The sequence below is a fragment of the Aythya marila genome (genome assembly GCF_965140915.1).
Source record: "Aythya marila genome assembly, chromosome: 11".
Taxonomy (NCBI): Eukaryota; Metazoa; Chordata; class Aves; order Anseriformes; family Anatidae; genus Aythya; species Aythya marila.
In genome coordinates this window covers 3,790,534-3,806,470 of record NC_139052.1, presented here as the reverse complement: position 1 = coordinate 3,806,470, position 15,937 = coordinate 3,790,534, and the positions used below count along the sequence as shown (strand labels likewise).

At 37.1% G+C, this 15,937-nt stretch overlaps 1 protein-coding gene across 7 annotated transcripts in view; it reads right to left on the bottom strand.

Annotated features, from left to right (window-relative positions):
• The window catches only part of TCF12 (transcription factor 12), a 158,654-nt gene that overhangs the window by 117,188 nt on the left and 25,529 nt on the right, over nucleotides 1-15,937 (bottom strand). The window contains exon 1 of one of the 7 annotated variants that reach the window (XM_082768856.1): nucleotides 8,925-8,969. The exons of the other annotated variants lie outside the window; for them this stretch is intronic. The gene's annotated coding sequence lies outside the window, so the exon portion shown is untranslated. Of the gene's footprint in view, nucleotides 1-8,924; nucleotides 8,970-15,937 lie in introns of those variants that run through there. 7 annotated transcript variants of the gene reach the window in all.

Below are 15,937 nucleotides of genomic sequence, written 5' to 3'. Positions count from 1 at the left end.
TCACTTTAAACCTCCTTGAAGATTGCACGGAATTATTTCATATACCACATAAAGAACACATACGCTGTGACTTACTGCTACAAGATGTTTTGATTTCACTTGGAACGATACCCCTGCTGCCCCCTGGCCCCCCAGGCAAAATAGCACATGCCAGACGAATTAAGAACTGGCTACCCAACAATTCCCAGCCAGGAAATCAGATACATATTTATGCTGGTGCTTAAGGAACCTGTTCTGCTTTTTACACTATTTTTTTTCCCCCACTGATGATATAGACAAGAAAAAATCTCTGACTCTGCAAGAGTCAGAGACCCAGATCAACTCTAGCAGGCTGGGCATAAACTAACAATATTGCATACTTCAGTATAGCCAAAGGTATTTATGCATGAATGAACCAGAAGCGTAAGATAAACCTTCCAGATGTGGGTGGGAAGGTGGACACAGAGTATAAAATAGGAGCAGTAATCCCAAAAGAACATAGGAATCACCCTTGGTAATATCAATTTAACATGTCTCAAAGGAACGGTGCCACTGAAGGGGCTCAAGCATTTTCCTGGGAAAGCCAAGACAGGGCCAAACTGGGCAGACCGTCACCTTTGTAGAACCCCTGCCACGAGGGAAGCTGGTGACCAATCCCAGCATCTACTAATTCATCAAGGAAGTCAGCGGAGACAGAGAAGATATAAGTGTTCAGAGAGCACTGAAAAATGTGTCACACGTGGAAACGCTCCAGTATCTCGATCTGTTTACGTAATCCAAAGAAGAGGCATGTAAGGGTCTAATAATACAGATATTTATATATATAATGCAGATATATGCAGTTCAGCAAGCAGAAGTATAACAAGGTTCTACCCCTTCCTCTTTTTTTTCCTCCTTTAAAGCGCACTAGGCAGTGAGGATAGTAAGGCACTGAAAATGACTCGTGCTGATTTCATAGCCTTCAACCAAAATCAGTTCCTGCTGTAGTAGATATGCCATAATTTAACCAGGGAATAATTCAGTGATTTTTGTAGTTGCTGCAGATGATTCAGCCAGCAGTTGGTGGCCTGGTTCTGGCTCACAAAGCAATTCTGTCTCATGCTCTACCTCTGCCTCCCCTGCCCTCAGTCGCCCTGGAAGTGGTCTCTGCAGCTCTGCAACCTGCAAGCGCAGCCCAGGCCCCAGGAAAGGCTGCCTGTTCCTCCATCACCTCAGCAAGATCAGGCCAAACAGGTGCAAGAATACACTCCAGCTTTATAAATTGAACTCTAAAAATATTTTTAAAGTTTGGGTTAATGTCACTGTTAAGATGGCAGTGTGAGCATTTCAAGCTCTTTTAGAAGAGAGGTTGAAGAAGCCTGTTGTGTTACTCCTTCAACATATGTATTCATCCTGAAGAAACAGGTCCAAACATTCATTTAATAAAAAAATTGATTTTACAAATAAACTGAAATGAAAGTTGGTGTTCTTGCTGGTTTAAGACAAAGAAGACCGTATTTAAACTTGTTTCAAGAGACTTGAGCTCTAATGTATGTGTAAGCAAGATAATATACTTTATAGGGTTACCATCTGCTCAAAAAATCATTTGACCCCAAAAAAATCACATTGTAGATTGTTATACTAGGTACTCAAGCTATGAGTTTCTATCTTTTATAGCTTCTTTATCCAATTTTGTTTCACAGTAATGATATTCCTTCAGATCAGATTCAGCAACTGAAATCAATTGCAAAAATACCTAGAGCACAAACTGTAAAAGCACAGATTGTATTTTGCATCTTAGACACCCAAGCAAACCGATCTGTTCTTAGACCCCATACTGCACCAGTCTATTGTGAAGTATGATACAAATTATGACCTGAAATATAATTTTAGACTCTGATAAGTGGACACAAAAGGAAATCAGTTTTCCTTTGTCAAAGCAATCTCAATTAAAAATTTTAAGTCTCAATAGGTTAGAGTAGTTCTCAGCCTCTTCTTGTTGATCCCAAATAGAAAACAGTTCTCATTTTATGGTAGACCTAATATTTCTAATAGAATATACACAATTTTATTCTTTTAAGAACACGCTTAGACTTCGTAAGCCAGATAAACAAGAAAATATACTTCCACATATTGCCATAAAAATTACTTAAAACCAAAAGCAGCTTAGACAATACATGTCATTTGGTGATCTTAAAATAAACAAAGCATGAATCAAATGGAGAGGAGAAATGAAACCTAGGCAAGCTAAGAGCAGCATAGACACTTAAGTGCCATTTCGATAAATTCAGATGCAACACTAATTCGGTAGAAGGCAAAACACTTTCGTTTCAAACGCTACAGAGCTTTCTCTATACCCCCCACGCCAAAAAGGAAAGGCAAGGGGAAACATTTCAAGCATGAAAATATATTCATGAGAAACTTCAAATCTCCATCTGTAACGATCAGAGGTGAACCAATGATAACTGAAAGCTAAACAGAACACCCCAATTTAAGTGGAGTTCAGTACTCTTTCTCATTCATAGTTCTTGGAGAAAAATGGAGGAGATCCCATTATGGTACACTTAGTCCCACCCTTGACAAAGAGTTTCAAACAATTCCAGCCTTGTACCTCAACCAGAGGGTTGCTCAAACATCTGTCTCAAAATTGACTTGTGCTCTGAATGTAACAGCTTTATTTTGATTGTTTTGTTTTGATCAAAGTGAGATTTTCCTGACCAGATCCTGCAGTTCTCTCCAACCCTTCAAATCAGAAAGGAAATTTTCCCATTGCTAACGCAATAACCAGTATTTCTACTTACTAAAGAACCAGTGGGGGTAGTAAAAAAGTATCCCTTTTTGTACCTTTTGTTCGGGAGAATAAGTTAGGGTAAAAACTACCTTGAATCTTGAACCAAAATCACCTGGTACGAACTCCAGACTCCACAAGTCCTTTTGGAAACTTCCTGGGATCATTTTATGATGCATGACCCCCCTGTATTGAACCACAGAGTCTGAGGTTGAACAACTAATCCATTTTGTGGTCTAAAAGTGAGGTTCTCCTATGCTTGACTGCTTCAATATCCTAACCTACCTACCCAGTCAGGTTTACAAGCGTGAGAGTAAAGCTTGTTTGCTACCAAGGTTTAATAACAGAAATCCAAAAGCACACTGAGGCACTACAGAGATTGATGCTACCCTGAATCGGCATCACATATCTTAATTATGACCTATAAAATATTAGCTTCCATTTTTATTTGCAAAGATCAGTTTCCAACACCAACAGTAATCATGAATAGTAGTAAATAAATTAATTTGCATGTTTGAAACATTGTTTATCCTGAAGAATCCAAGAGCATACGATTGCTTACCTTACACTGCAATGAAAAAGCTCCTGCTATACAAGTTATTTTGGAAGTTATTTTAAGAATAAGAGGTTAACTACACAAAGTTAATTTCCATCCCCAGAATAAGCAACCACAATTAAAACTTCAGAACAAAGTTAATCAAATGGGAGTAATGGACAGCAAGTATACAACTTGCCTGGGTAATAACCAAAGCTTGGACCAAGAGTAGTATTGACAGGTGTTAAAAATGAGTTATAACCTCAAAACTATCAGCAATTTGAATTCTCTTTATGGAAAACTTTAAAAAAATATGTACTTCAGTGGAGAAAATTTGCAAGACCAGTATATTCTCAGGTCAGAAGACAAAGTCAGTGTACATTGCAACTTTTGCTAACAACAAAATACTTACACTGTGTAAAGTCAGAAGAAATTGGTAAAAAAAAAAAAAATCTGGTTCTAGAAAAACTGGTGTAAAGCTTCAATTTATTTTAACAATGTCTATTCAAATTGTAACTTGGTACCAGCAATACAGCTGTCTAACTATCAAGTATGTTTTTGCTTTTTTTTTTCCCTCCACTCATTACCTAATATAATTTGATATAGGATGTAAAAGAAAAAAGCAATTACTACTTTTAACTTAATTTCACAAACAATCCTATTCATTCCTTGTAATAATGCCCATGTATTCTCTACATAAAGGAACATTAGTTTATTAATTTCTGTAGTAACAGCACTCTCAAAATGTCATTTGTTGTCTATTTTCCCTTCTTTATATTGTACACTTCCTAGACTCTAAATCAAGTCATTGAACAAACCAAATGCCTTGACATAACCTAGACACTTCAGATACAACACAACCTGCTTGAGACAGAATTGGAATTGGCATTTCCCACCCAAACTGTCCTATAACAGAAAATGGCATACTGCTACACCCTTCTTACCAGAAAAAAAAAATTAAAAATTAAAAAAAAAAAATCAGGTTCAGTTCAAAGAGGAGGGCATATTTAGTGTATGTAATACAATGTCAGTAAAACATTTGTTATTTCTGTTAACTCAAACAGTACAAACACAAGCCAGTAGAAAAACTATAAATAACAGCATTTAAACTAGAGAGAAAAAAAAAAAAGCAATTTCTTTACAAAGCCCCAGAAGTACTTCGTGAACTAAGGAGTAAAGCTAATCTTTGCCCGTGACCGTAAGTACTACCATTTACTACAACAAACCTTAACACAATTCTTCCATCCAATTTAAGCCTAGATTTCTGAAAGAAAAATAAAAATTCTGTTATTTACAGATTATATCCTGCATATAAATAATAGTTACGTGTTTGTGCACACAGACTATGTTTTGAAACTTCCTTGGTTGCAAAGGTGAACAAAGCAAACAAGCTCAGAGATCAAGCTTTGAGCAGGGCTACAAGCCAGAGCTCACAGCAAACACACACACAGTTAACTGCTAGTAAATTAAATTGCATCACGCTGCTGAGTCTCCTCCCTGTATCAAACCATGCAGGAGCAGATTGAACAGCTCCAACAAGCAAGTCTGTCTGAAGATACTAGCTATCAGAATGATCTATTCTACTGGCAAATTTGCCTGTGGTTACTTCAGTTATGTCTCAACAGCTTTATATAACCACATACCCTTTAAAATATACGTATTTATATACAAAACAAATCATGGCCAGCGTCACAAGATCGAGCACACCAGGCCAAAAATACTCAAATATAGTCCCAGAGCCAGCAGCTACTGTTACCGGTTGCGTTACATTTCCCAAAACTGCCAGTTGGAGCAACAGAGCATAAAACAATCCAAGTTACCTAGCGTACAACTGAGATGCTAATTCTAATGAGCAAAGCGAGAACTCCAAGTGTGACAGCTTTTCTAAAAGTAAGTCTAAAACAGTCAAGAAGAAGTACGTTCGGTCCTTCATTGTATCACACGGCATCCAGCAAGCTTTGATCCCCCTGAAAGCGTATCAGTAAACAGACTAAATCGTGAACACAAAGAGCAAAGGTGCTGTTCTTGGAGCGGTACAAACCAAGATCAACTTGAGGTCAGTTTCTTTTCACGCTGTAGATTATTGTCACACATTTTTAAACAAGCACAATTAAAATACAATTTCAATTACCCAATTGCAACAAATTAGAAGTGATCTGCTGATATTTAGAAGATCAATAATGCATTAATTAACAATCAGATGTTTGAAGGAAAGAAGAAAAAAACAATTTAAGAGCAAAGGAGAAGCCATGCTGAAAAGTACTCACATTTGTACAGAATAGCATGCTTTCCATTTCCTAGTTCACGTAGATGAGCCAAATGGAAAATATCAGACAAAACATTGTCACCTCAGAGATTCAGTATTTTGAGCTTTAAGTAAGATGACAGGTACAGAATATAACACCACAAAGAAGAGGCCAACACAATCCCAAATTTACACTTCTGTGATTTGAAATAATTACAGACATGCAGTCACGATCACAGAAATCTGGGTCTGATCTTTAGAAGATCTAAACCAAGTCCTTTTCCTAAAAGCATGTGGAGGAAAACTTAGATTAAAATACTGTGTACCTTAGGAAAGTATAAGTTCTTTGGCTATCCAAAACTTCTGTGATCTGAGGACCATCTGTTAACAGCAGCACAGCATCTTATACTGAACGAAGCAGCATGCTAACATCTTCAGCTTTTCATACAACAAAAAAAGCAGAATACAAAGAAACTAAAGAGGTTTTCATATTTACCTCAGATAGGCATATATTAGAAAAAAAGAACATTTATAACATTTATCACAACTACTTGCTCTGAAGAGCACATCTAACAGACTCACTCTCAGAGAGGGCTTAACTCTCGTTACTGAACAGGAGCGCAGTTACGCAGCAGAGCTGTCTGCACCCAGGTCCAGCACGGAACCTTCCCAACAGAATTCTGTTCCTGACGACTCAGCTGGGCACTGCTTTCTGTTATACGAACATGCCAGCATTAATCACCATCTTGTAACTCTAAAAACGAAGTTTAGCTGTTCAGTATTTAAAGAGTGAAGAAGGGTTAATGGATAAACACAAGCACTGCACGTATCTGCTCATCTAAGCCAGAGAAGTGGTAGGCTAGCTCTACAGCACATGCGAACAAACAAAAGGAAAAATATAGGATATACCAACTTAGGTAATTACTACAATCTGGCTCATTTAGCACCCTTCTTCTTTCAAAAAACAAAAATAAAAATCAAGGTTTTTTGTTTTTTTTTTAATCCAAGCAAGAAGCTTTTGCAAGGTTAGAACTTCACTGTTGGCCCTGCAGCACAATGAAGTCCTGATGGCTGCTTGATAATAGCATCTATTAATCTGCCTGAGCAAAATGTTGCTGTTTCTGTCTACTATTTCAGGCATGGAGGAGAAAAAAATAAAAATAGGCTTTAAGTTAACTATTAAAAGCTTTCAGAAGTCCTCTCCTCCTGCATTTATACAGTCCAGAACTTTAGCTGATGAAGTCAGCACTGCCCTACCAGTATCCAATATTACTTTCTTCCAGTATGGATCTTGTACCAGTACTTCCTCCTCCATAAGCTCCCTGGAATGGAGTCCAACTCTTGCCAAACGTTCTCCTTTCACAGAGGCTCAAAGCCAACAATTCTCAATAATTCGGTTACTTCCAAAAGTCATTGTCAGATTCCAGTCTGAACCAACTACAAAGATCTGGCACAGCCTGTGCTGCCAGCAGGGCTCTCAGACACTTAATCAACTAAACAAACTAAAAACCCCACTTTTTCTTTCCTCAGCTTAGAAATATACACTTCTTCCAACTTGTTTGACAGGGATTTTATTGCCTTTTTTGAGGCACATTCTCAAGGTAAGAAAATGTAATGTTATCCATCAAAGGAGAGAGATAAATCCGTCTTGAAACTTCATAGATATCATTATATCTGCCCAAATATTTGCCAAATCAAGCTCCTTGCTGCTTGGGCTGTTCGCTGCCTGCTGAGTCAGGCAGGCAGGCTTTGTGTTGACAGCTCCCTTAGTATGAGTGGCATTAAATGATGGCATCCCCACAATGATAGAAAGCTGATGCGATGCAGCGCAGTCTCCTACATCAACAGACAAGCTGGAAGGATGATTGCTCTCTGATGTTAATGGGCCTTGCACCAGTACACAGCAGTACTTCAGCAGAGATGTCTGAGGGAGCCTCGTTACCTTCAATCCCTGAAAACATTTGTTTCCGTTCATTGTGTGATTTCACTAGCTCCTTTTATTAAAATGCTGTTCCTCGCATTTAACAAAGATGAATCGCCTCAGTAGTAAGCTGCCTGATACTTGCATTCACTGCTTTCTTCCTTCATAGCTACCAGGTATTTAAGCAACCTACTGATTTCTGCTGTACTTCCAGATCATCCAAGTTTTAACATTTTTCTACTAACACAGCCACGTTGCTACAGCACTGAAGTCTGAAAGGATTACCTTCCGAAAACAAAATTACACCTTTAGAGGATCAGTAACACAGAAGTAACAATTCTAGAAGAGTCAGAACTCCATGCTCAGCACTGTGGTATTTAAATGACTAGGAGTAATTACAACAATTTAACATTGTTAATTAGAAGAAACATCCACATATCCCAAACTGAATGAAGTATTATCACTCTAGCTACAAAAACAACTTACTTTTCTATCCCCAAAATAACTACTAAATCTGATGGGATCTGATTCTAGAAATACCTAAAGTTTCTAGCGAAGAGGCTAAGATTTCTCTACCTTGAGTTCTTACCCAAGAGACAGACTTACTTATTTTTCTCCATTTTGAAGACTTGACTACCCTTCTTTCTGTTTCTCCTTGTAGCTTTTCATTCCGTACTCCATAGCTCAGCTGGGCTGTGCAGCATTTCTTGATTGCTTAAATCCTAAATACCATACTTTCTACAGAAATGAGTTTTCAATGCTTTTCTTGGAACAAGTTTTATATGAGCTGAAATAGCATTAATAAAATGCACTTTAGAAACCACACACACTTTAGAAGCAGAATTTAATGGAGAAGTTAGAACTGGAATTTATATTCAAATAACCCAATTTTTAATTGGCTTCACTTTTTAACACTACACCTGGAACTTACATACCTGTTATTGTTAACAGATTTTTTTTTTATTTTTTATTTTTTTAATAAATGAGGACAAGTAGCACTTTGAATAAACAAAAATTTTGCTGCAGCTTCTCAAAGTATGCTGTTACAGCAGTTCTGTAGGTTATAGCTGGAAAATGCTGAAAGCCGACAAAATGCAGAAGACAGCCTTTCTGTGGTGAAAAGCATCCTTACCTTATTATGTAATTATCCTTCCTAAGGTAATAATACAGCATTAAACACTTCCAAACATTAACTTGCATGTTCTCTAGTCAAGCCACAAGTAGCAATCAATAACCAATTATTTTCTTATATTTCTCCTCCCAGAATGTTTTGAAGTCTTTCATTCTATGAAGCCATAAAACATTCGCACAATTTCATTCCTATAACGCTTGCACCTCAAAATTAAAACCAGATTTCTAGGGGTATTTAACGAGAACACAGAAAAAATGGTTTTACATTAAAATTAAGACAAATACTGTACAGTTTACTATTACAGGTAAGCAAGAATAAGAACTGAAAGGATATTGAAAAACCTACAATTCCTTAGCGCTGCAGAAAGGAGGTAACCATCAGTCTTCTAAGCACGGCTTCCAAACAGAGCTGTTAGGCATGTGCAACCAATATTAACATGAGATCTCCTCATGCAAAGTAAGCCTTCAAACAGTAACGTTTACCAACTTCTCACAAGGGATTTTGATAGAGGAACCATTGCCAAACAACAGCTTATGAGTCAAGTTTTCTGTATGCAAACACAAGCCTGTCTTACTAACAGCTAAGGGCTGGCTGCCACCCAAAGCAGGCCATGCTGCTTCCCTTAACACTTCGCTGTCCCCACTGCCCATATCCCTGCGTACGTTTCTTCCGTCCCCATACTGGTACCAATGCTCTGTAGGTTCAGAAAGACGCTAGGAGAAAACAAGCATGAAAAACAAACCTGGTTAGTTTCTGGCCAGGTTAGCTGACAGAAGTAGCTCACCACAGGGCCAGAAGAACACCAGTGCTGGCAGAAGAGAAGGGGAGAGAGCACAAGAGTAAGGCAAGGCCAAAAGTCAGGGTTGTGGGAAGGGCCAGGGAAGCAAGCCCTTCGCTTCTTTCAGCATTTGCTAATGTGAGACTGACTATTCAAACTGTTTTGAAACCGATCTGAAACCAGAGTGATTGCTTGGGTGCAGGGGGCAGGGGCAAGACCTCACTGTGGAGTGATGCATGAAATTCTACTTTAGGACTACCGGCTTTATCAGGCCATCTTACCACAGCAGTGAATAGTGTGTCAGAAAATAACTAAGTGCACGTTGGAATTACCAAACATCTGACGTTTTTATTTTTTTTTCATTTGTTTGTTTTTAAATAAAGGTTGCAGAACTGCTCAGTGTTAGGGAACAAACAGACTACCCAAAGGTTCGGCATCACCAGAACACTCACTCTCATACTTTTCTGTTCACTTGCTAGAATTTTTGCCAAAATATAGAAGTAAGTTACTTCAGGGTAAAGAGCAACCAAAACCAGGAATTTTCCTTCCATTTCTTCTGCAATTAAAGACAAAAAAAAAAATAAAATAAAGCACTTTATTCAAAAATGTAAGTACTTTGTTAATTTCAGCCAAAACAAGTCTCGGGCTCCTTGTACCAAACAAGCAGTATTTATGAATTCTTATAGCCCATTTTCTCTTTTGTGTTTTATGACCTAAGTACTGCCAAAACAAGCCAATTTAAAACACCACCTCTCCAGGTGGTGGCTTCAAGTTTAAGTTTTCTTGGCCTTAAATCATGCGCTCAGTTCTCTTTATGTTACTGCTTATGTTTTATGTCTGACAACAACTTTCAGACTTTGCTTCACTTTGTACTTTACTTTTGCATACTCCAACACTCCAATACAATAAAATCTGTTTAAAGTGCTCAGCTTTCGCTAAGCCAGTGAAATTAGAATGTGACCATTCTTAAGGATTGTCAAATATTTTTACAGAAGACAGACTACTCACTTTCGGTTTAATACTCAAAATATCCATAATGAAAGAACAGCTTGTGCCTTTTGAAAGGGACAACCATGACTTTGTATCTGGAAAGGAATTTATTGTATTCCAATCACAGAGAACATAACTACCTTTAAAAATGGTTTTTGTTTTTTGTTTTTTATAGACTCCATTATTTGAGGGTTCTAAAGGCATCAAGTGTCTCTCCACACAGCTTATGTTTGAAAAATTACTGACGTAAGTTCAGAAAAAAGACACTGACCTGCTAGATAGCATTCTGAAGATTCACTCACATAACGCATGAGGCAATTCAGACTAAATATCGTACATAGCTTTGAAAGAAGTTTTCACTGACTAAGCATGCAGAACATACTTCTTCAGAAGAAGCAGGCTCATACTTGTAAGAAAATGAAGGAATACTTCTAAAATGAAGTGAATTCATAACTGAACTCTTCACGTTAATGCAAACGGATGTGAACGGAAGGTCTAGACAGTGTTCATGTCCTTTTGTGCCTTTCCACAGACCTACCAGGGATTTCCCTCAGACAGCCACACCAACACGTTCACAAGTACTTTACAGAGTTTTCAAAAGTGATATGAAAGCCCAGCAAATTAAACAAATGCACACTGAGGCACCTGACAGGATGCATGTGAACTGAATAGAAAAACTCAAGTACAAAAAGCTTCAGTAGCAATTCTTCTTTATTTCACTACATATATCTTAAGATACAAAGCTTAAAAGGAAGTACACTCATATCACACTCAGGTATGTATATTGGCAATTTGGACTTAAAAAAAAAAAAAAAAAAAACAACACACGTATTACTGATTATAATACCAACTTCAGTATTAAAGAACACAGATTGCCTTCAGGATTTTAATTCCTTGGTTGGTTATACTTTAAAAAGCAAGAAGTAAGTTTCAAGCTGCATCCATTTACCTTTTCAACTTCACTGAATTTTTAAACATCCTTGTTTAAGCCTTGAATAAGACATTAACCCTGAATCACTTACCAAGAAACCGTAACACTGTATATGTTTCAGCCCCTAAGATCTCTTTAGCATGGTTTTCGTTTTCCTGAAGAACTGAAAGTATAACAGTATCTTAATGCTGAACCCATTATGGGAGAAACAAGTGGGGAAAAAAAATACCATGAAATCCTGTATTTAATAGACTACAAAACAACATATAAAAGACAGCATGGAGAAATAATCTCTACCTGCTTTCTGTTAAGAGAGTTCAAAGTGAAACAAAATATCACGCGTGGTGGGACCTCTTAAGATCTGTGAAGCCTCTAAATTGTCCCAGCCCTAGTTCGGTTTTTAAGATTTCTTTAAGCTTGAAGACACCAATGCATCCTATTCCTACAGGATGTCAATCAAACAGCATAACTCTTTCATTGTAAAACCAGAGTTTAGCACTTCACAAAGAGTCTGATAATATAGATGAAGCTAAGCTACTTCATTTCCTTTTCCATTAGCAATGAAATACATTTGAAGACTAAATTCTATATTCACTGCACTTGATTAAATCCAGAGTAATGCCATCTACAATGCTAGCCACAGACAAATAACAGAAGAATTTGATGTGATGCCTGTACTGATCTAGTGCTGTGCTTAACATGTTTTCAAGTAAGACTCAACTACATCTCAACCACATCCCTCATTCTAATAGTAAGCTTTAGAAAAATTCTTGTAAGCCTCATAACGAAATTTCTACTGAACAGAAAATCAAAAAAATAAAAATAGAAGGACACATCTCTCCCTCAAACAGGTATATCAGACTCGGTATTTGGTCTAACAGAAATCCTACAAATATAACTGTGTACTTATTAGGTGTATGTCATTTTTTACACAAGAAAAATCACTCAGCCAGACATTTTCAAAACAGCTCCAAAATTAGTCTGTAACTGCAGCAATCTTAACTCAGTTAAGCTTCCAGACTGCAGCCAGTTCACAGCAGGTCTGAGTAGCTCAGTTGTTAACAGCAGCCGAGAGCTCCAAATTAAATCATATCAAGCAGCTCATAGCACAGGTACAAGTAGTTCATCCTAAAAACATACTAAAAGAATATAAAACAACGTTTCCACTGACAGAATTTATTGAAACAACAGAAGTTTCAAGAACAAATCTAGAAATCAACTTCATGAACACCCTGAAACTACAAAATGCATTGAAGTTTAACGCTCTGTCTGAAATGAGTGCTCACAAGTATGGCTGTAGCCCTGAAAGGTTGGAAAGACAGAATATACTACTGATGAGAGATAGGGTAAAGGTAAGAACCACCAGCTTTAGGTAGCTTTTTACTATTTTTTTTCTTCTTTCTTTGGTGGTGTCAGCCTCATTTGAAAGGGAAATCTCTCAGCAGAACACATTGCATTTGAGAAGTAAATGAAATAAAAGTAATTCAAGGTCACCAGCAGTATAAAGATGAAGAATGAACCACCTGTAGAGGTCAGTATTCTAAAAGTGTATCAGCAAAAATGAAGCTGCATACGTCAAGTTCCCTATTTAGGATGAGCCGTGAGTTCATGCTGTTGAACAGGCAATAATCTAACGCGCTATACACATGCGCATATTCTTCCTTGTCCTCCTGACAAACAGCACAGGAATGATTTTGCTTTAATGTAAATTGGAGGCAGATGAAAACCACCTATAATTAAGAAAGTAACTGTTTCATCACAGGAGTAGTACTTGAGTAAACTGTTTTTCTGCGGCAGAAGAGATCCACCACTGCGATCGGCTGTTTAACAAATTTAATGTCAAGAACTCCTACACAGAACTGCTTATAAAAAATCACAGATACTCTAAGTCTACTATAGTTCAAAAAATTTAAAATACGTACTGTACTACAATTCAAATTTCTTATTATTAAAACATGAAAAACTGGTCAGACGTAAAAGAAAATGTATTATTAATACACTACACAGTGAAAAGGATAATGAGAATTAATATAATTGTATCTGTCCTCTGAAAGCATGAGACACACCAGACACGATATCAGTTTTAATCTAAACTTTCTGTTGATGTCAGCAAGAAACTAGAACAGAAAACACCTGCTACATAAAACAATTTATTTCTCTGACATACATTTAATTCTGCTATGTTGACCCAGACATTTCAGAGGCAGTTGCTCCTTGAATGAAGGAGCAACAACTCAATTTTAAGTTATAAAACTGAAAGTTCTTACATTCTTAGGAAAAAAGCCAAAAAAATAAAAATCTAATGAGGCTCCAACCAACTCACTGTTTTTTAAATACTTAACCTCATTATCTCATATTTGTTTGCTGTTGTATTTGATTTTAGGATATGCTACAGATGATTACTTCCTGTCTGCCAATACTTCCCTTTGGGACACTGTTTTCACTGAGGTTCTCCAAGTTTTCATCCTCTCCAGTACATACCCAGGTACTGTACGTGGATCCGGCTGTCCGCTATACAAACAGTTCAGACTCCATCTAATTACTCACACAACACACGCCAGCAGTAATGGTCAATGGGTTGATCTAACAAAGCATTTGTTTTGGAACCTGCTTTGGAACAAGTCATATTCTTGCATGTTTGATTTTTTTTGCATTAAAAACAAGGAATCCATCTACTAATCCAGAACACTCACATTATCAATTACGCAGACAAAGAAGCCAGGAGGTTCTTTGAATAACAAAACCTTTGAATAAGATCTTATCAGCAGAACTCCCTGCGCCAAAGAACCCTGTACTCTTCAGCCTATTTACTTAAGAGTATGAAGGAATTACTTTAGTACATGACCAGAGTATTTGATGTGTCACTCTGTTCACATGCATAAGGGGGGGTATCAAATAACAGAGAAACTATCTCAGAGCAAAGCTTTATTTGCTGTCACCATTGCAAATACCGAAACAGGAGCATCCTCAAGTTTTTCAGCCTACAAACTACTTTGAATTGTCTACCAGTTTAGAACACCATTATAGTTAAGAAACTGCGCAATATATTTCAATGTCACTGCCAGGATCATCATAGGCAGTGACAGAAACCATTTCCCTACAACTTCAGGACCTTCTAATGTTAGGACACTGTCATTTCTGATCTTCAAGGGGATCAGGATTTTCAAAAACTTCTTTGGGATCCTGTCTTACAAATGAAGTTTTCTGTAAGCAGACCTAGATCAAACTCATGAAGTTGTTATGGAACTGCAGAGATTTAAGATTTATAAAAAGAATTTTCTATTGCATACTTGCTCCAATAGCGCCTTAAGTCAAACTACTGTAATGTTACAGTTTCTTTTTGACATGGCAAAATCATATACAGGGATAAAAACTTGATGAAGCAGTATCTAGGTATATACTTAATGGTTATAAACAGCAGATAAGATTTTTAAGATTAGCTAAAAGAAATATGGAAGTTCTCAGAGAAATAAACTGAGATTTGAGTCTTCACAGGTTATGAAAAATTTTCTAAGAGCCTTAATCAGCACTATGACTATTTTGAGAGGCCAGTTTAAAGTATTGAAAAAACAACTTTCTTCTCTCAAGTGGGCTTAAAATGTGTGTCCAACGCCCATACCACTGGAAGAAGAGTACAAGTGAAAGTCATTTGAAGTTTCTTCAACTGAATGTCTTAAACTGAAAAATACTTGCAGCCACTGTGCTAGAAATGGCACAAACCTCAGACAGAAGGCGCAATTTCCTTGTCAACAGATTTTCACGGCATGGCCACATCTGTAATATGTGGTAGCAAAGGCAGACAAGCAAGGAAAAAAAAAGAGGAAAACATAAAAACCTGAAATGGCTCCACAGTCCAGAAAGCAAATATAAGCATGTGTATATGAACTACTTGACCAAATAAATCACAAAATAATTTGCTTCTTCTTTTAGTCATTCAAGTTAAAATAGTCTGGGTAAAAACAGAAAGGAAAAATAAAGATCTCTGAAAATCACGAGTAATTCTAAACCTGCAGGAGATATTTTTCTATTACAATTAGACAGCAACGTTAAAAATACAAAACCAACACCACAAGCCAAACAGAGCACATTTCAGTAGGTTTGATGCCCATTGAGACGATCTGGCATTTAACCATGGAGATCCATCTTAAAGTCACCAATTTCTCTGAAAATGCTGTGTGTTCCAGCACAGTGCCACCAAGAAACTTTCATTGCTATGTTTGTCTCAGCACTTTGAAAGAGTGCACCTGCCCCAGCATCTTCTCTACAGAAGCAGCTCTAGACTGATACAAAGAGGTAAATTTTGCTGAAACCAATCAAGTGCCACCTCTACCAAAGACTGAGAAAAGCTGACTGCCTTCACAATGAAGTAAAATTCTGTTACTCTTTTCACTGTTTTCCCAAATGCATACAAAGAATTTTCTAACTCAGATGTAGCAAGAAACATCTGAAAGGAGTTAAGAGTAAAAAGAGTTTTACAAAAACAATTTAAAAACATTTAAGCAAAGTTACTTTAAACACACATTAAATTTGAATTTAGAATCTACAGATACTGTGAGCTGATTTTTTTTTTTCATTTCTAAGTTACAGTCAACAGGCATTATTCTCTGGCATACTAGGAAAAATCTCACTTGAGAAATCAATAGCTGCATCACTGCAGGA